This window comes from Mus caroli, chromosome X (assembly GCF_900094665.2).
Source record: "Mus caroli chromosome X, CAROLI_EIJ_v1.1, whole genome shotgun sequence".
Taxonomy (NCBI): Eukaryota; Metazoa; Chordata; class Mammalia; order Rodentia; family Muridae; genus Mus; species Mus caroli.
The window spans coordinates 116,072,790-116,098,569 of record NC_034589.1 but is presented as its reverse complement, the minus strand read 5'-3'; the positions used below and the strand labels follow the sequence as shown (position 1 = coordinate 116,098,569).

Here is a 25,780-nt window from a genome sequence, read left to right as displayed (position 1 = left end):
ACTGAGACAGGTTTCTTCATTGGACCCTAAGAATTCAGGCAGAACTATAGAGCATAAATAAATTTTTTGCCTCAGTCCAGTCGGTTCTCCTCCGAGATTTTCCAGAAGTAGCACCCAACTGTGATCTTTGTGAGTTCCCACTAGAAGGCTGATCTATCGATTTCAAAAGAACTTCGCATGGCTAGGAAGGGGCCTCCCCTCTTCTTTATAAAGCGTGCTTGCTGACATTAAAACTGAGCTTTGATCAGAATTTTATCTTAGCTTCGTTCTTTCTCTCATCTGCCTAGCCCCCTCTTCTTTTCCAGATTCCAAGATGCCTTTCCAGACTAGAACCCACACATGTGAGCCGCTGGCCAGACCCAACATATGACCACTCTGGAAGTCAGTCTGGTGGTTTCTCAGAAAATTGGACAGAGTTCTACCAGAATATCCAGCAGTTCCTCTCCTGGGCATATACCCAGAAGATGTTCCAACTGGTAATAAGTACACATGCTCCACTATGTTCATAGCAGCCTTATTTATAATAGCCAGAAGCTGGAAAGAACCCAGATGTCCCTCAACAGAGGAATTCATACAGAAAAATGTCATACATTTACACAATGGAGTACTACTCAGCTATTAAAAACAATGAATTTATGAAATTCTTGGGCAAATGGAGGTATCTGGAGGATATCATCGTTAGTGAGGTAACCCAATCACAAAAGAAGTCACTAGATATGCACTCACTGATAAGTGGATATTAGCCTAGAAACTTAGAACACCAAGATACAATTTACAGAAGACAAGAAAATCAAGAAGAAGGAAAACCAACCTGTGGTTACTTCAAACAAAATACCCATGAAAGGAGTTATAGAGACAAAGTTTGGAGCTAAGACTAAAGGATGGACTATACAGAGAGGACCCCACCAGGGCATCCCACCAAGCCATCAAACCCAGAAACTATTGCATATGCCAGAAAGATTTTCCTGATGGGACCCTGATATAGCTATTTTGTATGAGGCTCTGCTAGTGCCTGACAAATACAGAAGTGGATGCTCACAGTCATCTATAGAATGGAACACAGGGTCCCCAATGTAGGAACTAGAGAAAGTACCCAAGCAGCTAAAGAGGCCTGCAACCCTATAGGTGGAAAAACAATATGAAATAACCAGTAACCCAGAGCATGTGTCTCTAGCTGCATATGTAGCAGAAGATGGCCTAGTTGGCCATCATTGGGAAGAGAGGCCCCTTGGTCTTGCAAACTTTATATGCCCCAGTACAGGGGAATGCCAGGGCCAAGAATTGGGAGTGGGTTGGTAGTTGACCAAGGCAGGGGAGGGTACAGGGAACTTTCGGGATAGCATTTGAAATGTAAATAAAGAAAATATCTAATAAAAGTAAATAAAAAGAAATTAAAGCATTTTAGAGTTTAATGAAAATGAAGCCACAACATACCCAAAATATGGGACACAATGAAAGCAATTCTGAGAGGAAAACTCATACCTCTGAGTGCCTCCAAAAATAACCTAGAGAGAACATACATTAGCAGCTTGCCTACACATATAAATGCTCTAGAACAAAAGGAAGCAAATTCACCCAAGAGAAGTTGATGGCAGGAAAAAATCAAACTTAGGGCTGAAATCAAGCCAGTGGAAACACAAAGCACTATTCAAAGAACCAAAACCAGGAGCTGTTTTATTCAGAAAATCTACATGATAGATAAACCATTATTAGACTCACTAGAGGGCAGATGGACAGTATCGTGATTATCAAAATCAAAAATGAAAAGGAAGAAATAACAACAGAACCTGAGGAATTCCAAACATCATCAGATCCTACTACAAAAGGCTATACTCAACAAAACTGGAAAACCTAGATGAGATGGAAAATTTTCTAGACAGATACCAGGTTTGAAAGTTAAATCAGGATCAGATTAAAAATCTAAACAGTCCCTTATCCCCTAAAGAAATTGAAGCAGTCATTAATAGTCTCCCAACCAAAAAAAGCCCAGGAACAGATGGGTTTAGTGCAAAGTTCTATCAGACCCTCAAAGAAGACCTTGTGGAGAGCCGTGCCGTGAGCAATTGCCATTATAAGATGGATCATTATTAGAAACTAACCAGTACTCCAGAGCTCTTGTCTCTAGCTGCATTTGTATCAAAAGATGGCCTAGTAGGCCATCACTGGAAAGAGAGGCCCATTGGACTTGCCAACTTTATATGCCCCAGTACAGGGGAATGCCAGGGCCAAGGGGTGGGTGGGGGACTGGGGGGGGAGTGTATTGGGGACTTTTTGGATAGCATTGGAAATGTAATTGAGGAAATTACCTAATTAAAAAAAATGGCACTGGCTTCCGCTGTGCCTAACTATTAAACAAGCCTTGAGCGCAAGTGCGAGAGTGAACTCACGCCTAGTCACTGCCCATCTCAGGGCGTAGTAATGAGGTGATGAGCAAGCAACAAATCAGGTGCTGACACACCAAGCTGAGGGCTATATAAGCAGCACCATTTTCCGGGTTCTGGGTCTTCCCTCCTGAAGAAGCAATAAAGCTTGCTGCAGAAGAATCCAGTTGTCCGAGTGTGTTCTTGCTGGTGAGAATGATAGCTTGGGACAAGACCTAATTCCAATTCTCCTCAACTCGTCCACAAATAGAGACAGAAGATAGTCTACCCAATTCTTTCTATGAAGCCACAATTACTCTGATAACTAAACCACATTAAGACCCAACAAAGATAAAGAACTTTAGACCAATTTCCCTTATGAATATTGATGTAAAAATACTCAATAAAAGTCTTGCAAACAGAATCTAAGAATGCATCAAAATGATCATCCATCATAATCATTTAGGCTTCATCCCAGGGATGCAGGGATGGTTGAATATATGGAAATACATAAACGTAATCCACTATATAAACAAACTCAAAGACAAAAAACACATGATCATCTTGTTATATGCTGAGAAAACATTTGACAATATCCAATATCCATTCATCATAAAAGTCTTGGAAAGATCAGGAATTTAAGGCTGATACCTAAACATAATCAAAGCAATATACAGCACACAAGTAGACAACATCAAACTAAATGTAAAGAAACTTGAAGGAACCCACTAAAATCAAGGACTAGACAAGGGTTCCCACTTTCTCCCTACCTATTCAATATAGTACTTGATTTCATAGATAGAGCAATTAGACAACAAAAGGAAGTCAAGGAGATACCTATTGGAAAGGAAGAAGTCATAATATTAATATTTGCTGATAGTATATTTAAATGATCCTAAAAATTCTTCCAGAGAACTCTTAACCTGATAAACAGCTTCAGTGTAGCATCTGGATATAAGAGTAACTCAAAAAAATCAGTGTACTTTCTTTAGGCAAAAGATAAACAGGGTAAGAAAGAAATTAGGGAAACTATGCCCTTCACAATAGTCACAAATAATATACAAAACTTGGTGTGACTCTAAGGAAGTGAAAGATCTGTATAAGAACTTCAAGTCTCTGAAGAAAGGAGTCAAAGAAGATCTCAGGAAATGGAAAGATCTCCCATGCTCATGGTTTTGCAGGATTAATATAGTAAAAATGGCCTTGATGTCGAAAGCAATCTACAGATTTTATGCAATCCACATCAAAATTCCAACTCAATTCTTCATGTAGTTAGAAAGGGCAATTTGCAAATTCATCTGGAATAACAAAAAGCCTAGGAGAGCAAAAACTATTCTCAACAATAAAAGAAACTCTGGTAAAATAACCATGCCTGACCTCAAGCTGTACTACAGAGCAATTCTGATGCAAACTGCATGCTACTGGTATAGCGAAAAACAGGTAGATCAATGGAATAGAATTGAAGACCCAGAAATGAACCCACATACCTATGGTCACTTGATCTTTAAAAAAGGAGGTAAAACTGGAAAAAAGACAATATTTTCAACAAATGATGCTGGCTTAACTGGCGGTTATCACGTAGAAGAATGTAAATTGATCCATTCTTATCTCCTTGTACAAAGCTCAAGTGTAAGTAGATCAAGGAACTCCACATAAAACCAGAGACACTGTAACTTATAAAAGGGAAAGTTTGGAAAAGCCTTGGAGATATGGGCACAGGGGGGAAATTCCTGAACAGAACACCAATGGCTTGTTCTCTAAGATCAAGAATCAATAAATGGGACATTAAAAAATTGCAAAGCTCTGTAAGGCAAAAGATACTCTCAATAAAACAAAAAGGCCACCAACAGATTGTGAAAGGATCTTTACTAATCCTAAATCAGGTAGGGGACGAAAATCCAATATATTTGAGAGAGAACTCAAGAAGATGGACTCCAGAAAGTCAAATAACCCCATTGAAGAATGGGGCTCAGAGCTACACGAAGAATTCTCAACTGAGGAATACTGAATGGCTAAGAAGCACCTGAAAAAATGCACAACATTCTTAATCATCAGTGAAATGCAAATAAAAGAACCCTGAGATTACACCTCACTCCAGTCAGAATGGCTAAGATTAAAAATTCAGGTGGCAGCAGATGCTGGCTAGGATTTGGGTGGAGAAAGAGGAACACTCCTCTATTTCTGGTGGGATTGCAAGCTGGTACAACAATTCTGGAAATCAGTCTGGAGGTTCCTCAGAAAACTGGACATAGTACTACAGGAAGATCCAGCAAATCTTCTCCTGAGCATAAAATCAGAAGATATTCTAAATTATAATAAAGACACATGTTCCACTATGTTCATAGCATCCTTATTTATAATAGCCAGAAGCTGGAAAGAACCCAGATGTCCCTCAACAGAGCAATGGACACAGAAAATATGGTACATTTACACAATGGAGTACTACTCATCTATCAAAAACAATGAATTTATGAAATTCTTAAGCAAATGGATGGATCTGGGGATATCATCCTGAGTGAGGTAACCCAATCGCAAAATAACACACATAATATTCACTCACTGATAAGTGGATATTATCCCAGAAACTTAGAATACCCAAGATACATTGTGCGAAAGACATGAAAATCAAGAAGGAAGACCACAGTGTGGATACCTTGTTCCTTCTTAGAAGGGGGAATAAAATACCCATGGAAGGAGTTACAGAGACAAAATTCGGAGCTGAGACTGAAGGTAGGACCATCCAGAGTCTGCCCCACCCAGAGATCCATCCCATAAACAACCACCAAACCCAGTCAGTATTGCGTATGCCAGCAAGATTTTGCTGATAGGACCCTGATATAGCTCTCTTGTGAGGCTATGCCAGTGCCTGAAAAATACAGAAGTATATGCTCACAGTCATCTACTTGATGGAACAGAGGGCCCCCAATGAAGGAGCTTGAGAAAGTGCCTAAGGAACTAAAGGGGTCTGCAATCCTATAGAAGTGCAACAATATGAACTAACCAGTACCCCACAGAGCTTGTGTCTCTAGTTGAATATGTAGCAGTGGATGGCCTAGTAGGCCATCAATGGGAGGAGATGCCCTTGGTCTTGCAAAGATTATATGTCCCATAAGAGGAGAATGCCAGGTCCAGGAAGCAGGAATGGGTAGGTTGGGGAGCAGGGCAGGTGGAGGGTTTAGGTACCTTTCTGAAAGGAAACTAAGAAAGGGGATAGCATTTTAAATGTAATGAAGAATATATATATAAAGTCACGTTTTAGAGTGTATTCCTGGGCAGAAAATAACAAACATCTGATTCTATATTATGATAAATTTAACCTTGGTTATGGTAAATGCAATGAGTACATACAACAGGTTTCTCTAGGAGAGGCATCTAAAAGTTAAACTTGATGTCTTGTACACAATTCTGGCACTTTTAGAGCAGGGCTGGAGCTTCTCATCCTGCTGCTTAAAGTTGCCAAATTGTTAGCTACAGGTACTGTGGCTACTAGAAAATGTTCCTGCAGCTCAGCTTGCTCACCAATCAGGAATACCAGCTGTCCAGCAGCTTGTATACCAAGACAGAGCTCTGCAATTCGTAGCAGGAGCACTGCCACCAGCATCCCAGAGATTCCTGTCATCCATGAATGAAGCTTTCAAATAGTTAAGGATCCTCTCCTCAGTTTCGATTGAGTTTTAGCTTTATTCATGAAATTTTCTTTGCATTTTTATCATTCCCTCATTAGTATTTCAGTAGGTGATGAGAATATCCTTTATATTTTCTTGAACTTTCATTTTATTCCATTGCAGTTATATTGGTACAATTTTCATTGTTTATAAGACTGTCAATTAGTATTAATGTCTCTAAATGGTTTCTTTATAATCCCTTTTCTCATAAGCTTTACACTTTAATATCTATGTTTTTACTTTTTAAAATTTCATCATTTGTTTTATATCAGTTTGTTTTTTAATGTTTTTACTGTTTAAACATTTTGTCTGCATGTACACCTGCATTCTAGAAGAGGACATTAGATCCCCATTCAGATGGTCGTCAGATACCATGTGGTTACTGGGAATTGAACTCAGGACCCCAAAAAGAGTAGCCAGTACTCTTAACTGCTGAGTTACCTCAGCAGCACTTCAGTATCTGATTTTAATATCTATGTCCTAGACATGTGGTCCTGGTATGCAGAAGAGGTAGCCATCTTGTGCAGAAGAGGTAGCCATCTTGTTTGGCTACTCCTCTGTGACCTCAGGATTCTTTTGTCATGGTAATATTTTGTTGTCTCTTTAAGGTCTAGCTTAGGCTGGTCTGCTACTTTATCCTTCCCAGGCTACGTGTTATTTAGACATCTACAGCGTTTTATTAGAAAGTAACATATCCGTGACTTAAAACTGTAGGATATTATACTTTTGAGGTAATATTTCATTCCTTCTGAAACCATTTCTTTTGCCCCATTGGATTCTTACTCTTTCAAGCTGTTCTTCCTTATCTTGTCATTCTCAATATTATTACATACAGTTATGAAAATAAATTCTGTTTAGTGTGTGTTGTACCTAAATATCATAGTCATGGCTTATCTTAGAACTAGATTGTGACTAACATGTATTTTTTCTTTATTGTGAAGTGATAACATCTCTCAGAATTTAAGTTTGAGCTGCTCACCTTTCTGGGAACAGGGCATCAGTGTTATGTGAGAATACTCTGGTAAGTCCCTTTTTGTATTGTCCTTCTTTGGAGATTTTTTTAGGGGAATTACCTTGTCTTTGGTATATTTAGTTTATACATATATTGTGTTATGGAAACATATATACTTAATCATATCTAAGTTGCAATGAATTTGTTTTAAATGTAGAATATTTTAGATAAAAATATTTAACTGGAAATACTTTGAAAGTATTAACTTCAACTAGATAATCAATTTATCTTTTATATCCTGTTGACTGTATTCTTTTCTATTTTTATTTTTTAATAATTCATATTATTTGGTAATTCTTCCATATCTTGAAGTCTAGTTCATTACTAGTATTGTAAGTATGTTGGATGCTCAGCAGTAATTGACACTATAAAATCAAGTCCTTTTCATAATGTAAGATTGATCATATTCTCAGTATTTAAAATCCAGATGAAATATGTCTGATCATTATAGGACATCATTCCAGGTTCACATTTTCTGTAGTCTTTTGTTTCTATAAAAAATATATACCTGGAAATTATATGTGAACTTGTTTTTATTTCATTTTTCTGTTAATGAAGTAAACAGCCTGACAAAACATTGTTTATAAAAGGACTTATGTCAGATTAAATTTACAGGTAGTAGTTCCTTAAAAAATTCAAGAAGGAAGTCAAAGCAGGCACCTGGAGCAAAAATCATGGGGAAATACTGCTTACTCAATTGCTGGTATGCTCACATTCAGGTACCTTAATGCTTTTCTCTTTTTCAAAAACTTTGTGTTTCATACAATATATTTCAATGATATTTAATCCCTCCATCAGTTATGACAAAAGATTTTGTACCGATGTTGATAAGGGAAATTGGTCTGAAGTTCTTTTTCTTTTTTGGTTCTTTGTGTGGTTTAAGTATCAGAATAATTGTGGCTCCACCTCACGTTAGTCAGAATGGCTAAGATCACTCTCCTATCCACCCTATTTTGTGTCCTGCTTTAGTGCTCCTCAATATCTATTTTGAATGCCTAGATATTCCTTGATATTTGTTCCTTCACTGGAGAGTGTTCAACTTACAGTCTTTTATTTCTCTCTTTTTTTATTAATTTCTTTATTTACATTTCAAATGTGTTCAATACCTCTCCCAGTGCTTACTAACCCACCCACTCCCTCTTTCATGTCCTGGCATTCCCCTACACTGAGGCATGGAGCCTTCACAAGACCAAGATCCTCTCCTATCATTGATGTCCAATAAGGCCATCCTCTGCAACATATCCAGCTAGAGCTATGGGTCTCTCCATGTGCACTCTTTGGTTGGCGGTTTTGTCCCTGGGAGCTCTGGGGGTACTGGTTGTTTTATATTGTTGTTCCTCCTATGGAGCTGCAAACCCTGTCAGCTCCTTCAGTCCTTTCTCTAACTCTTCCATTGGGGACCCTGTGCTCAATCCACTGGATATCTATGAGCGTCCACTTCTGTATTTGTCAGGCATTGGCAGAGTCTCTCAGAGGATAGCTAAATCAAGCTCCTGTCAGCAAGCACTTCTTGGTATCCACAATAGTGTCTGGGTTTAGTAACTGTATATAGGATGGATCCCCAGGTGGGGAAGTCTCTATATGGTCTTTCCTTCAGTTTCTGCTCCATGATTTGACTCTGTAGCTCCTCTCATGGTTATTGTGATCCTCCTTCTAAGGACTGAAGTATCCACACTTTGGTCTTCCTTCTTTTTGAGATTCATGTGGTATGTGAATTATATCTGGGGTATTCTGAACTTTTGGACTAATATCCACTTATCAGTGAGTGCATATCATATGTGTTCTTTTGTGACTGAGTTACCTCATTCAGGATGATATTTTCTAGTTCCATCCACTTGCCTAAGAACTTCATGAGTTTGTTGTTTTTAATAGCTGCATAGTACTCCACTGTGTAAATGTACCACATTTTCTGTATTCATTTCTCTGTTTAGGGACATCTGGTTTCTTTCCAGCTTCTGACTATTATAACTAAGGCTGCAACGAACATAGGGTACCTTGTGTCCTTATTGCATGTTGGATATCTTCTGAGTATATGCCCAGTTTTCTGAGGAACTGCCATACTGATTGCCAGAGTGGTTGTACCAGCTTGCAATCCCAACAACAATGGAGCAGTGTTCCTCTTTCTCCACATCCTTGCCAGCATCTGCTGTCACCTGANTTTTTGATCTTAGCCATTCTGACTAACATGAGGTGGAGCCACAATTACTCTGATACTTAAACCACACAAAGACCCAAAAAAGAAAAAGAACTTCAGACCAATTTCCCTTATCAATATTGGTACAAAATTACTCAGTAAAATTCTTGCAAATCAAATCCAAGAACACATCAAAACTATCATCCATTATGCTCACATAGGCTTCATCCCAGGGATGCAGTGATGGTTCAATATATAAAATCCATCAACATAGTCCACTATATAAAAAAACTCAATGATAAAAACCATATGAACATTTCATTAGATGCTGAGAAAGCATTTGACAAAATCCAACAACCCTTCATTATAAAAGTCTTGGAAAGGTCAACTTACTTTCTTAGACAAAATTATCTCCCTCTCACAGAAGCTAACAATTGCCAATAGATAAAAAGCTAGAGGTGGGATAGTATGTCAATTTCCTTTCTCCATACTTATATTTTATCTGACATGAGCTTGTGCAAGCTTTGGGTATGCTATCCAAACTTCAGAGAGTACACATGTTAAACTACCCTACTGTTTCTAGATGATATTATTTCTTTATACTTATCCATCATCTCTGGATCACATACTATTTTTCTTTCACCATGCTTCATGATCCTTGAGAGTATGTGTTGTTATATATAGGCTGAAATTGTGTATACCTTTTTTTTCTTGAACATTGGTCAGTTGTGAGTCTTGGTTTTAATCAGCATCTATTACAAATAGAATCTTCTTAGATGAAAATTAATAAATGCATTGATCCATGGGTACAAGAAGTCATTAATGTTTTAATACTATGTAATTTTAATTAAGTAGTAGTAGTACTTTTTTTCTAGGACTGTAACTTTTTTAGGTTCTTGGTACAAAATGATGTTACATATTGGTTTTATCTTATGGGATATGATTTTAATGCTATAAAAATATAGTTTGTTGGTCTAATAATGNCCCTGCCACTATTAACTAGTGAACATATTTTGTCAGGGCATTTACTGTTGTAGCTAAGTATGACTTACCATTACTTTCCTCCTGTACCTTGCCAAGCACTCTCTAGCACTATGGATATTAGTCAGAGGACACATTTTATAAGCCAGTACATCTTGGTTCCTCCATGTTCTGTGACAATAGTGTGTAGTATCCTTACCAATAGGGTCTTAGGGCCAATTCTGAAGGATAACCAAGATCAACAACAGTAGCCTGTTTTATTAGAAGATATATAAAAACTCATTGACAAGCAACCCTCAAAAAGATAAACTCTTCATTGTACTGTGTTTTTCATTTGAAAGTTTGTGATGTCTAGCATAGTGATCATATTCCCATTGTAGGAGTACTCGGTTAAAAGTTTTTAAATAAATGTTCATGTTTAAAGTTTATGGGGCTTCTAAAATAGTAAGTTTCTATCAGGCTTTTTCATAGTTATTAATGCTATTTACCCCCCAACCCCACCCCATAAATTTTGTTCTATCGTGCCTTCCACTTCACTAACCCAAATTAATATTCCTATTCTATTTACTCCCTTTTAATCCAATGCATTTTTGTCTCCCCTTATTTGGAAGTCATTTCTCACAAACCTTTAATAAATATTTGCCCTATTCACACATATCTGGAGTTTCAAAGTGAACATCCAAAGATGAGAAGAAACATATCATCATTTCCTTTCTGGGTCTGGGTTAACTCACTCACAATAATTGTTTCCACCTTCATTCATTTGCACACAAATGCCATTATATTTTTCTTAATAGTTGAATACCATACCATTGTGTAAATACATTGCAATATCATTATTCAGTTATTAGTTGACAGATATTTAGGCTGATTATATTTTCTGGCTATTGTGAATAAAGCAACAATGATTATTAATAAATATGTATCTCTAGAGTAGGATGTTGATTCCTTGGTATATATCCAAGAACCATATGGCTGGATAATGTGATAGCTATATACTTAGATTTCTAGGTATTTTCCACACTTATTTCCATAGTGACTATACCAGGTTGCAATCTCATCAGCAGTGAATTATTGTCCCTGTTTCTACAAAGCCTTTCTAGCATTTATCATCAGTTGTTTTCTTGATGAAATGAAAGTTTAATTTTATTATTCTTCATGTATGTAGCTATCCAGTTTGGCTAGTACAATGTGTTGAAAATGTAATTCCCTAAAGCAGTGACTTTCATCCTGTGGGACACAATTCCTTTGGTACTCAAATGAACATCTTACAGGGTAACCAAATCCCATTGGAAAACACAGATATTTACATTATGATTAATAACAGTAGCAAACAAAAAAAATTTATAATGGAGGGTGACCACAACATGAGTAACATCATTGAAGGGTCGCCTTAAAAGAATCCTTAGGACCTATAGGAAAGATGGAAACCACTGGAAATCTGAAATGAATTGTTGTATAAGCTGATAAAAGTCAGGAAGCTGGAAGTGTATGCATCATAACTTCTATTGATGAATGAGTTTTATTTATGAAAGATCTAAGTTGGTTTTATAAGTATAATTCTTTAATATAAATCAAAGTTTAATAAGGACAATGAAATCTCTACCAATACTTCTGTTGTTCAGGATTGTTGTAGCTATCCAAGGCTTTTGTATTTTGATATGCAATTAAATATTGTCTTTTCAAATAATATTAATAAATGTAATGAATTTTATGGAGATTGTGAGGTATCTATTGATTATTTTGGGGGGATGGTTGTTTTTACAATATTATTTCTGCCCATCCACACTCAGGAAAAATCTTTCTGTTTTCTGGTATCTTCTGACATTTCCTTTTGAGTGTTTTGAAATTACCCCATAGAAAGAATAACAATATCAACCATCCAGATTCCCCAGAGCTCGCAGGCATTAAACCACCAGCCAAAGAGTACATATGGAGGAACCATGGCTCCAGCTGCATATGTAGCAGAGGATGGCCTTGACCACAATCAATGAGAGGAGAAGCCCTTGGTCCTGTGAAGGCTGCATTCCCCAGTGTAGGGGAATGCCAGAGCAGGGAGGCAGGAATGTGTGGGTGGGTGGGGGAACACTGTCATAGAAGCAAGGAGAGGGGCGATGGGATAGGGAGTTTCTGGAAAAGGGGCTAACATTAGAAATGTAAAAGAAGAAAATATCCAATAAAAAAGCAAAAAGAAAAGCAAAAAGAAAAGCAAAATGTCTTTTCACTTCATTGGTTAAAATTATTCCAAGAATGCTTTGAATAAATTGTTAATGATATTGTTCCCTTTATTTCTTTCTCAGTGCATTTGATTTTTATATATATAAAGAGTACTGAATATTTTTTGTTAGTTTTATATTCTCTTTTTGCAGAATATAGTCATCAGCCATAAGCTACAGAAGTTTTCAGGTACCATGTTTAAGATCTTTTATGTATATAATATCCTGTGTAAGTAAAGATACTTTGACTTGTTCCTTCCCTGTTTGTATCCCCTTTGTATTTATCATGTGTCTTATTGTTCTAGCTTGGACATGAAGAACAATACTGAACAGGAATCTTGTCTTGTTCCTAGTTCTAGAGGAAAAGTTCTCTGTTTTTGCTTTGTTTTTTAATTTTTATTAGGTATTTTCTTCATTTACATTTCAAATGCTATCCCAAAAATCCCCCGTACCCCCTCCCACTCCCCTACCCACCCACTACCACTTTTTGGCCCTGGTGTTCCCCTGTACTGAGGCATATAAAGTTTGCAAGACCAAGGGGCCTCTCTTCCCAGTGATGGCCAACTAGGCCATCTTCTGCTACATATGCAGCTAGAGACACGAGCTCCGGGAGTACAGGATGTTTTGAGTGTCTTTCCATTTAACATTGTGTTGGTTGTAGGCTTTTCTGTGAGCCAACTTTATTATGTTAATGTATATTCCTTGGATCTCTTGTTTCTCTAAGACTTTTATAATGAATGGGTGTTTTAAATATTATCTAACACGGAGATTTGATTTTCTGATTTTGATCCTTTGGTGTGCTGTATGTCTCTTGAATATTGATTTGCATTTAGTTTCTTTTAGTGTATGGAAACTTTCTTTCATGATTTTATTGAAAATATGTTCTTTGCTTTTGACCTGGTATTTGCAGGTTTGATGTATTTAAATTGTTCTAGAGTATCTGTGTGTTTGTTTTCATTTAACATTTTTTTGTGCTAAGTGATCTAATTAGCCAATATTTCTACCTTGTGATCAGGATACATTCTCTATTTCCCTTATTTCAATTTATTGGAGAGGCTTTCCTATGAATATTTTGTTTGAATTTTTTAATATGAATATGTTCTTTCATTTCCTTTCATTTTATCTCTTTTTCAGAGACTATCTTATAGTAAAATTCATTTTCATATTTAAGTTGTTTAAGTTATTGAATTCAAATGAGTTTTCTTAATCTTTGCTATGGCATTTATTTAAATCCTCTCGACTTGTTTGATTATGTTTCTTTTTGATGTTTTGAAATTATTGTCTTATAAAACAACTAGGTCCATTTTCTCAAGAAATATTACTATGAGAATATTAAATTTTGATGGAGAATTGTTGTTTTGGGTATTTATGTTTGTGTATTTGTGATAGGCTCTAGGCATTTGAACTAAGGTAACTGGTAGTAATTATTGGTATGTATATATTAGTCCTCTTTAGTTAAGTGAGTGTTATAAGTTCTGTTTCCCACTACTCCAACTTTTCAGGTGGTTGACCAGCTGTATGAGATTTAGAATTCAGTCTTTGTGTGATTCTGTTTGGTTGTTCAAACTGAGACAGTTTCATGCAAAATGAGGTTTCAGAGGCAAGGGACAGGCTGCACAGGATCCTCAGAGTCAGTCTTCAAGAGTATCATATACAAGTACCAAACCCAGACACTATTGTGGATGCCAAGAAGTGCATGCTGAAAGGAGCCTGATATGGTTGCCTCCTGAGAGGCCCTGCCAGAACCTTACAAATACAGAGGCAGATGCTAGCAGCCAACCATTGGACTGAGCTTGGGGTCCCCAAGAGAGGAGTTAGAGAAAGTACTGAAGGAGTTGTAGGGGTTTTCTAGCCCATAGGAAGAGCAACAGTATCAACAACCAGACCACCCAGAGCTCTCAGGGACTAAGCTATCAACCAAGGAGTACACATGGCTCCAGCTGCATATGTAGCATAGGATAGCCTTGTCATGCATCAATGGGAGGAGAGGTCCCTGTTCCTATGAAGGCTAGATAGATGCCCCAGTGTAGGAGAATTGAGAACGAGGAGGTGGAAGTGGCTGGATGGGTGGAGAAACACCCTCATAGAAGCAAGGAGAGGGAGGATGGGAAAGGGTGTTTCCAGGAGGAAACTGGGAAAGGGGATAACATTTGAAATGTAAATACAAAATATCCAATAAAATAGAAAAAAATATGAGGGAGCTGCAAAGGAGTTTTACTTAGGCAATGAGTACTGCAGGAACTGGTCATATGAGTTTGGGATTCTTGCCCAGTCATGTGGTCCTCAGGCAAGTTATGATTTTTCATGAAGTTGCTGGTGTAGAGATAGTGCCCTTCCCCTGGAATGGAGTAATCATCTAGTATCAGGGGTGGATGAGGCCAACAATGCTATTCTAGTGTTAGTGAAGAGACAGAGCCATGTGTGTACAATGCTTATAAATGGATGTAATGGTGTACATCTAAGCTCTCTGACTAAAGGTGGGGGGCTAAGTGTACTTGGGAGGTATGCATGGGGTTAAGAACATATTTAGTTATCTTGACCTTAAGATACTATATAGGAATGGGTATAGATTGTTAGTCAAGACAAGTCAGCCTTATGCACATCACATGGGTGAGTAGATCTGTTGATATGGCTATAGTGCCTATGCCTGGAGATGGGTGACTCTCATATAGTAGAAATTGCTATAGTGAGAGGCAAGAACCATATACCTGTATAACAAATGGGCTAAATGTCTACAGCAGAAGTGGACAAAGTATGCCGTGTTGGCAGAGTTGCTTTTGTATTGGAAAGTCTAGTCTACCTGGCTAGGAATGGAGACAGGGTTGTTCTTTCTGAATAGATGGGACTAGTAGTACATATTAGAGCTCCTATCTGAAGTGAGTATGTGGAAATGGGCTCAGGAAAGATGAGACATTCATTTCTTAGGCAGGTTATAAAAGTTTCAGCTAGCCTTTTTTCATGGACCTCAAGACCACACAGCTAGGCATGGCACTACCTATACTGAGCTGAGTCCTCCACTATCAATCATTAATCAAGACAATCTCTTACAGACATGGTAACATGCCAATGCAATCTGAGCAATGTCATAGTTTACAGTCATTCTTTACAGATGTCTCATAATTTTTCCAAGTTAACAATGAAAACTAACTTCTAAAATATTTGACTATTCACAAAACTATTTTACAACATACTAGTGAGTTTTGTTTTCAATATTCTGGTAACAGGTCTAAACTTACCTCATTTACATTTTTAGTTTCAGATTTTTCTTTTATGAAAAATTCTCCTTGTCATTTTCTACTTTTCAGGATTTTTTTAATATAGCACTGTCATCACTACTTAAAGTTTCAAATTAGTGTATTATTTCTGCATAGATATGATCTTATAGAATCATTATAATTATTACACTTTGTTTACATTCATATTTGATCTTATATCAAATAAGTTGAGCATTGAACCTAAGACACTCTTATTTAGAGCATATATTCCTCTTGGTTAATACTTTTTAATGTGAAGACAGAATTTTATTTTTATTTATTTATTTATTTATTGGATTCTGAATTGACTAGTTATCCTTCCTGTACAAAAGGAATCTCATCTCAGGTCAGTCTTACATTTTACTCATAGAAGGTCACTTTTTTCTGTCATTATTCTCTATAAGTGCCCAGAGTTGTTTACTGAGCCAAGGTTACCTGATATAGACACAAGGAATTAAGCCAGGCCAGTTGAAGAAGCCATAAGACTGAGACTATGACAGCTTTATTGAGAGCAATCAGACTTTTTTATACAAGTATCAGAAACAGGATATACATGCAATTACCAGGATCAATTCGGTTGTAGTTGCCAGGATACAGTGATGTTTGCAATCTTTACAGGGTACACAAGATTAATGTCTAATACCAGCTGTCCCATCAAGTTTGCATGTTTCCTCAATGTCTAATGGAACATACAGAGAAACATAAAACTGCCTGAACACTTTACTGTCTGAGGCAATGTTTTTGTCTCTCAAAAACTGGAAAGCACACTGTGGCCCAGGATGCATGGACTCTAAGCTATAAAAACTTCTAACTATGCCTTTCAAGGCAGCTAGACCAAAACAAGTTCATGATTCCCCACAATTCTTGACTTCTTTACATGTTTCAGGTTCATTTATGTACTATCAACTTCTGATTATTTTTCTTCCATTCAGTATGTAAACAATTATTTTAAGATAGTCAAACAGTATTCTCTGGTGCTCCTGTACCATAATATGCATAATTACTAATTACTCCAATATTATTACTGCCACTGTGATTATTATTATTATAGTAACATGAATGAAATAAATATATTTATTCTGTACAAAAAATCATTATGAATTTATATTTACATGCTAACATTCAGTTTTCATCTAATTTTTTAGTAGATAATATCTCATACATATTAGAATGGTCTAAGATCTTTACTGTGAGAATGTTCCAAATTTTGTTAGTTGTCAGTGATTAGTCCACCAAATTTATCTCAATTTATTGTACTACAGAATGGAAAAGTTATTGAGGCAGCATTTGCAAACTGTTGAGGAAGTATATGACATAAATTATTAGGTTTATTTAAGTAATATAATAGTTGTCAGGGTTGCTTCTAAATTGAAATTGACAATATAAGAAATGTGTTATAAAATTCTGGTCGGCAAATATAAAATTATAGAAAAGTATAAAGAGATGGATAAAGTAGTTGGTATACACAGAAGCCTCTCAAAAACTCATCTTTGATGATGATGATAGAGAAAAGTGAAATATCACCATGTGAAATATTTAATTCTCCAGTAATGAAGACTAAAACATAAAGTAATGTTATTGATCTTATCTATGTTTTGAAATAATATAAACAGATGATGAGAGAAAACTTGAAAACTGTATAATATAGTTTACCATTTATAGAGAAGACACACAAACACACAGACAAATACACATACATATACACATACACACTCACACAGAGAGGAGACAAGGTAATGATAATGAAATTTAAGTCTCAGCATGCAGGCCACAGTCTTTTTTTAATCAGGAAGTATGTATCACATTAGATCAAAATCAAATATAATCCATATACACTTAAATTTCAATGCTGATATTATATGACAGACTACAAGGTTTTGTTTTGTTTGCTTTTTAAAGCTTTCTGAGGGTTTTGGTGTGGGCATATTCTTTATTTAATGCAAGGCACATACATTAAAAATAAAACACCATTGTATCCTTCCAAGACCACAAGTAAAATTAAAATAATTTTTGATTATTCTAACGAATTTGGTACCAAATAGGTCCTTCATTACATAATTCAGATAACTACTATCATAAAATTCCCTTAAGTGTGCATATATGTTTCTACACTATAAAATACTATAACTTTCTGTTCTATGATTATCCTTGGATTCTGAAATTTACCTTTCTTCAGAAAATGTTTTACCTTTTAATGGAAGTAACAATATGTGTAAATGTCATCATATCTAAACTTGTCCTGTATTCTGAAAATTGATATAGAGGGATTATTTTTAATTACTCTTTACAGCCATGTAAATAATGATATTCCAGTTTCTGACCATTTCAATTTTGGCATTTGTTTGCTGAAAGTACTGCAATAGAAATATAAAATCTTCTTGATATTCAATTAATGGATAATTAACAATTTTATTTTTCAGAACTGTTATTCATATTGACATAAATCAACAGTTCTCTGAAGCTTCCATGCTTAATAACTTTGGACCTCTTGATCTAGACCTGTGCACTCCGATTTATCTATCATCAGTGAGAAATTTCCAACTACACCAGAAGTAAACATAAAGTGAAACTTATCAACCATCTTTAAGGGCAGTAGTTCATATCAGCTTGTCACATTCACCAACTCTAGTTAAACTTTAATTCATCAGTATCAAAGAGACAATTGTTGCAGATAACATCATTTTATGTTATCCAGTTTAAGGGAAACTGACTTGATTTTATGGGAAGCACTGTAGCTGATCTAGCCTGTAACTAGATTTGAAGTTGAGTATATTTGAAGAGGTTTCTGACTCAGTAACAGTTCAAATTGTGAGCTCTGTCTTACTTAGTGAGGACTCAGACAGGAACGTCATGCTTTGCCTTCAGAATGAAACTAATGAAATGGAAAACCCTACTGAACCTCTGAATGAGAGGCCTTGTTTGTCCTCTGAAGTTGATTCTACTTCATTTATGGCAGCTCTTGAATTCCCACTACAAGAAATGGAGCAAAGTTTTGGTTTGGTCACAACCACAGCCACAGAGGTGGCTGAGGAAGAGTTTGATGGGGAAAACATGATGCAATTCGAGGTTTTAAAAGATGACAAACCATATGAAGTTTTCCCCTTGTCTAACAAGGAAGAGTCAGTAGTTAGCCAAGCATGGTTCACAAGTAAGCAAGCTAAGGATGCTCTAACTAATCAAGGACAGAAATGGAAGCAGGGGATGTGGTCCAAGGAAGAAACAGATATTCTGAGGAACAACATTGAAAGGTATATGAAGGACCACGGAGTAGAGAATCCTGCAGAAATCATTTTTAAGATGTCAAAAGGTAAAAGAAAAGATTTCTACAGGTCTGTATCATTGGGTCTGAATAGACCTTTGTTTTCAGTTTATAGAAGAGTGGTCCGAATGTACGACGACAAAAACCATGTGGGTAAGTACAGCCCTGAGGAAATAAAGAGGCTGAAGGAGCTCTGGCAGAAGCATGGCAATGACTGGATAACAATAGGGGCCGCCATGGGAAGAAGTCCATCTTCGGTCAAAGACCGGTGCCGACTGATGAAGGATACTTGCAACACGGGGAAATGGACTGAAGAAGAAGAACAGATTCTTGGCGATGTGGTTCATGAATTGACATGCACTGAGGTGGATGAGAAAGTTACCCACGGTGTGTGTTGGGCAAAAGTGGCTCAACGAGTGGGTACTCGCTCAGCAAAGCAGTGTCGTGCTAAATGGCTCAACTACTTGAACTGGAAACAGACTGGTGGTATTGAGTGGACAAGGAAAGATGAAGTCACTCTCATCCAAAGGCTAGCAGAGCTTGATGTATCTGACGAAAGTGAAATTCGCTGGGATGAATTAGCTAAAGGATGGGAAAGTGTTCGTTCACCACAATGGCTGCGAAGTAAATGGTGGGTCATCAAAAGGCAAATTACAAATCACAAGGATTTTGCATTCCCAGTCCTAGTAAGATGTCTTCAACAAGAATATGAAAGCCAAAATGCCAGCCTCAGGTTTTGGGAGAATATATCAGTATCTGAAGTACCAGATAGCAACCCTGGTATCATTGTTCAACAAGTCCCCTTTGGAGTCACAAGTATAAAAGATAATAACGCATCCATCTGTACTGACCCCATGGTAGGACTGCAAATTTCATTCCAGCTCATCCCCACGCCCTCAACAGTATTACCTGATGCTGTTGTTGACACTGAAACCATAACCCTGTTCACTGGACCTCAGTAGATATGTGAGATTCTCCCTTCTTTCCATATGTTTTCCTCTCCCTTGCCTTAAACCTATTTCCTTCAAACAAGTTCAACTCATGACCTTCCTTTAACTCTGACCATTTGTTTCACATTAAGCCTGACAGCTGTTACACCGAATCCTTCTAGCCCTTCACGTTTCATCATTTATCCCCATAGCATCCTGTTGAACATTCCAATCAATTTTATGTGGCATGTGGTATACCAAGAATCATCACTAAATTGTTACCAAAATGATATGGCATTTTTTCACATTCCAAGCAGAAATAGCAGTCAAAGATGATATCTATTTTTAAGATTTTTGCAGATTTTAATGCATTCAAAGCAGACAATTTCCCTGATGTAGTTCTTTAGCTAAGATGTCTCTGCTGCCATAAATGAATGATGCTCTTATTTATAAGTTCAGACCCACAAAACAGCAAAGAATTAATGAACCATGCTATAAATACAGCTGAAGAAGAATTTTCCAACACCAACCAGAAGGAGAAGAAGAAGAAGAAGAAGAAGAAGAAGAAGAAGAAGAAGAAGAAGAAGAAGAAGAAGAAGAAGAAGAAGAAATTCACTCAGATTTATTGAGTGCTTATGTTTCTGAGGAGTTAGTCACTCATCATAGTAGAGCAAGTACATTAAACAAGTAGTGAAAAAAAAAAACATGATTTTTGCTCCTTCACTACCTAAGTTGATTAAGGCAGCGGATTTTATAGGTACTGAATCAGTGTTGCCTGTCAGAACACTAACAAGTATCATTGAATAACCAAAGCTTAAATCCAGTAATATCCATCTATATACATCAGATATGCTACTTGATCCAGTCTTTATGAGGACTGATTCTGTTTCTGCATGTCCTCACAGTATAGTGGAATGCTTTTTTTATTACAAACCCAAGAGTCTTTGGAGTTGACTATGTGGTATTTATTCATGGTTAGCTCATTGCTGGCACCTGGAGCCAATATTTTTTTTCTTCTTAGGAAGGAAAAATAAGAAAGTGAGTCAAGAAAAGTCACTTTAGTTTTACTGTTTTTAAAGGGAACAGGAGTTTCTAACTAAACCCCCTATCAGCTAAGAAGTGCCCACCCTCCCATATAAAGCCACTAGTTTTCAGTTAGCACATTGGCTGAAAATAAATGGAAAAAAGAGATACTCTGTCTGTACCTGATAGCCCAGACATTTTATTACATGTTCTAGTATATCAAATGCATAGAAATCCCAGAAAGAACTTGTGTTGCACCCTTACCAGGCAATGTGCTACATAAATAGCAAATTTAGACACGAAGTTTACATGAGTATCTAAAGAAACAGAAAAATATTCCTACTATTTATTGACTTGATCGCTATAAAATTTCACCGAAAATATAATTATACAATTTGATTGTGAACAATGCTTATATCATAATTAACTATTTCACCATAAGAGAATATGAAATGTTGATTGGATGGTGAATATTTTGTGGGTTTAAGAATAAAACAAGCTGTCTTACAATATAAAAGTTTAATATATTTTTGTCTGTGTTTGCTGAAGTTTTCTTTCTGCAGGAAGGGATGTTTAAAACAATTGTGTAGACTTCTGGTAGTGTAACTCAAACATGGAAATCTTCCAAAATAGCATACAAAAGTCTAAATCAGAGTGGGGTTGTCACTGAGATTGTTGTGCCAGGAAATGTTTGTGAATCTCCAAATGATCACCAAGGAGGCAATTCTGATTCAATCACATTATGGTCTCTTTATTCAATTACAACCTTGGGCCACACCACTATCATGTAGAACAGGGGTGTATCCCTAACCTTAGCTTCAGGCAAGCATTTATAGAAACAAAAAGGGGATATCTAGATTGGTACACTTCTGATTGAGAGGCCATTATTGCCTCAACAGAATTGGCTGGTGCTAAGAGCAAAACCATAAACTTAACTTCTGTGTCTTTCCTAACTGGTAGTTTTTTGGAAGTGAAGTGCCAATGGCAGACTTATAACCCAGAGTGCAGATTTATTGGGGAATAACCTGTAAACTGGTGCTAGATACAGATTTTGTTGGGGAAGTAAACCGGAAACTGGTGCTAGGTACTGGCCTATTAGTCAACTAGAGTTCAACCTTAGTTCAGGTTTTCTAAGATGAAGTCTTAACTCAAGAGACTATCTTGAGTCTATATCTCAAGATATCTATCTCTCAAGATATCTATAATTCAAGTCAGTCCTTTCTCATGAGAGAATGTTCAGTATCTGTTAAGAACAGTGAAGCACATGTAGCAGCCTCCTCTCATGTACTCCCTACAGAATGCATCTCTGGAAAAAAAAAATCACTGTTATACATCACAGAGTAACTGTCATACAGTAAGGCATAACAGATCTCAAAAAATTACTCTCCATTTTTGAGTACTAAAGTACTTTTAGTCATGGATATTCCCAAGACTTTCTGTTTACCTTGGTTATCTTGCCTAAGGCCAATGTCCGTTCTTTTCTTTAACCCTTATTTACTGATGCTGCTACTTATATCACACATCAGAGTAAATATATCTTTATCTTTCTCTCTTCTCTCTATCTATGTGTATATAATATATAACATGCAAATGTGTGAGTGGGTTACAGAATGAATACAGGTTAAAGTAGCTGCAACAGATTAAAGATGCTTCAAAATCAATCTAGCCCAATTTTTTATAGAAATTCAGTGAACAAACCAATGAGTGAGGAGCAGCTTCTGGAAAAACCTGCTGTCAGCTTTAAGTCTGCAGCTGTAGAAACCAAGAAAAATGACTGAGCACTGTTGTGATAGCCCTAGGGCTAATCATATTTGATGTTAATTCTGTTCTCCTGTGAGTGGTTGTGAACAAGGAATGGGTCAGCACTCAGGTGATTTCCCCGTAAACCTGTTTCCCACCTAAATTTGTAAAATAAAAGAGAGCTGGTGGTTGGGCAGATAAAAGGGAAGGTGGAGCTGAAAGTGGAGGGAGAGGAGAAAATTGGAGGAGGAGAGGATGCAGAGGAGGGGGAAGAAGGAGTAAAGCAGAGCAGAAGCACATGTCCTGGAGAAACAATAATTCTAGGGGGTCTCATAGATGTGGAAGATGGTAGTATAGCGATAGATCTTCCCAATCTAGGCACACAGCATATATTCATATTAATTGTATTGTGTTTTCATTGCCGTTGCATATTTTGGAGGAGATTTACTGCAACAGAGCACAGTCCAAAGCAAGAAATGGGCCACACACAAGTATAGATATGCAAACTGTGTACAGGTAGGCAGTTGAGTAGGCTGCATCAACACAGATGAATAGAACGGATGATGGATTCCCCTGTCCTTGATGCTCCTACCAGGTTTCAAATATTGGATTAATAAATCCATGGTATTACAGTGGTACATGTGCCTCTCTCCATGGAGTCATTCTGGGTGAGAGAGTTTCACCCTATCCTCGGTATGGTATGTGCATTATTTTCTAAGGCCAACTTTGATTGGTATGATTTCAGGATGCCCATGTACCTCCACAGTTCTAAGCTACTTCAACAGTTATAAAAGTTGGCTTTCTATTCACATGAATAATCATTAATCAGTCCCCAGTTAATGGATGAAGCCTAAGAGATGCAGCAGTTTCTGGGTCTACCAATGGGCTTCAATCATACTTTCCCCTCAAAGCAGAGTCAAATATGTTGGGAAAATGGAGTCTCTGAGGGTGCTGGCACAGACAGAAAAGAAAATTTTATACAATATTTATTAACTTACAGTAAAGCAGAGCATGATCTCACTAAAACTACTATTTCATATATCAAAAGACCTGTAATCTACTCTGATGTATATAACTGGGGACCTGTTGTGAATAAAAGCAGAATATTTATTTTGAAATTGATGCTACCTATGAGTCCTTGAATTCTCCAGTGAATTTGTTATCTGGCATTTAAATAATGAAATGGTAAAAAAAAGGTGCTACAGGATTACTTTGGGGAGACTTGGAATGCCAGCATATGATACTGGAGAAATTGTGGGCACTTCAAAGGGTCTTATTACATAAATTTATTCTCAGGAAGGATTTGCAATGAGAAAGAACAGACTCAAGCACTATTTGAGTAAAATTTATTAATATTATAAAGGAAAATCTCAGAGCCAACAAGCTGTAAATTTCACAGATCTGAATTTACAGGAGGAAAATTAATGTGATACTGTCATAAAGTGCCAAGAAGAAGATCATTAGAAAGAAGCACTCTCATAGAGGCAGGGGGAGGGAAGAGTGTATAGGGGTCTTGTGGAGGGGAAATTGGGAGAGGGAATAACATTTCAAAAGTAAATAAATAAAATAACCAATAAAAATTTTTATAAAAGAAATAAAAAGCAAGGAAGTTCATAATTAAGAGTATAAAAGCATACATAAGTTTTGTCCAGCATAGAAAAAAAGACAAAAGAAAATGTATAGTTATGAGTTTCCCAATATAAATTCAGAAATGTAGACAGACCAAGCAAACCCTATACTGACTCACTGGATGGTTTTAGCTCCCTTGTCAAAGATCAAGTGACCATAGGTATGTGGGTTCATTTCTGGCTCTTCAATTCTATTCCATTGATCTACCTGTCTGTCTCTGTACCAGTACCATGCATTTGAAGAAAATGCCCACTGGGCTTGCATACAGGCCTATCTTATTGAGAAACTACATTAATTTGGCCTTCCTCCTCTTAGATGACTATTGCTTGAGTCAAGTTGATATAAAACTTGATAGCACACTATGTTTTATACATGGCAACCAGAACTTTCACTTAAAATTACCTCACTAAAATTATTATCTGAATGTTGTAACAATAATAATGTTATCACTAAATTATATCGTAAATGGGCCATCAAAATATAGTTATCTAGCACACACAGGACCACTTGGCATCATCAGAACGAACCCAGTATGCCCACCACAGCAAGTCCTGGATACCCAAAAACACATGAAAAGCAATATTCGGATTTAAAATCATATCTCATGATGCTGGTACAGGATTTTAAGAAAGGCATTAATGACCGACTTAAAGAAATACAAGAGAACACTGCTAAACAGGTAAAAGTTCTTAAAGGGGAAACACAAAAATATCTTAAAGAATTACAGGAAAACACAACCAAACAGGTGATGGAATTGAACACATCCATCAAATCTAAAAATGGAAGTAGAAACAATGAAGAAAAATCAAAAAGAGACAACTCTGGAGATAGAAATCCTAGAAAAGAAATCAGAAATCATAGATGCAAGCATCAGCAACAATACAAGAGATGGAAGTGAGAATTTCAGGTTCAAAAGATTCCATAGAGAACATGGACACAACAATCAAAGAAAATGAAAAGTGCAAAAAGATCCTAACTCAAACATCCAGGAAATCTAGGACACAATGAGAAGACCAAACCTAAGGATAATATGTAAAGATGAGAATGAAGATTTTCAACTTAAAGGACCAGTAAATATCTTCAACAAAATTATAGAAGAAAACTTCCTTAACCTAAAGAAAGAGATGCCCATGAACATACAAGAAGGCTACAGAACTCCAAATAGACAGGACCAGAAAAGAAATTCCCAATAACACATAATAATTAGAACAACAAATGCAATAAATATGGATAGAATATTAAAAGCAGTAAGGGAAAAAGGTCAAGTAACAAAAAAAGGCAAACCTATCAGAATTACACCAGACTTCTCTCCAGACACTATGAAGGCCAGAGGATCCTGGACATACCCTAAAAGAACACAAATGCCAGCCCAGGCTACTATACACAGGAAAACTCTCAATTACCATAGATGGAGAAACCAAATTAATACATAACAAAACAAAATTCACATCCACATCATATCTCTCTATGAATCTAACACTTCAAAGGATAAGAAACAGAAAACTCAAACACAAAGAAGGAAATTACACCCTAGAAAAAGCAGGAAAGTAATCCTTCAACAAACCTAAAAGAAGACAG

General features: G+C 36.7%; 1 long non-coding RNA gene and 1 pseudogene across 1 annotated transcript; both read left to right on the top strand.

Moving 5' to 3' along the window:
- The first annotated feature begins 6,684 nt into the window (after nucleotides 1-6,684).
- Nucleotides 6,685-18,209, top strand: LOC110286187. The gene is made up of 3 exons (XR_002377124.1): nucleotides 6,685-6,756; nucleotides 6,967-7,046; nucleotides 18,043-18,209. It is a non-coding gene; the product is annotated as an uncharacterized LOC110286187 (long non-coding RNA).
- A 182-nt stretch (nucleotides 18,210-18,391) lies between these two features.
- LOC110286927 lies at nucleotides 18,392-20,343 on the top strand (annotated as a pseudogene).
- Nucleotides 20,344-25,780: the final 5,437 nt, after the last annotated feature.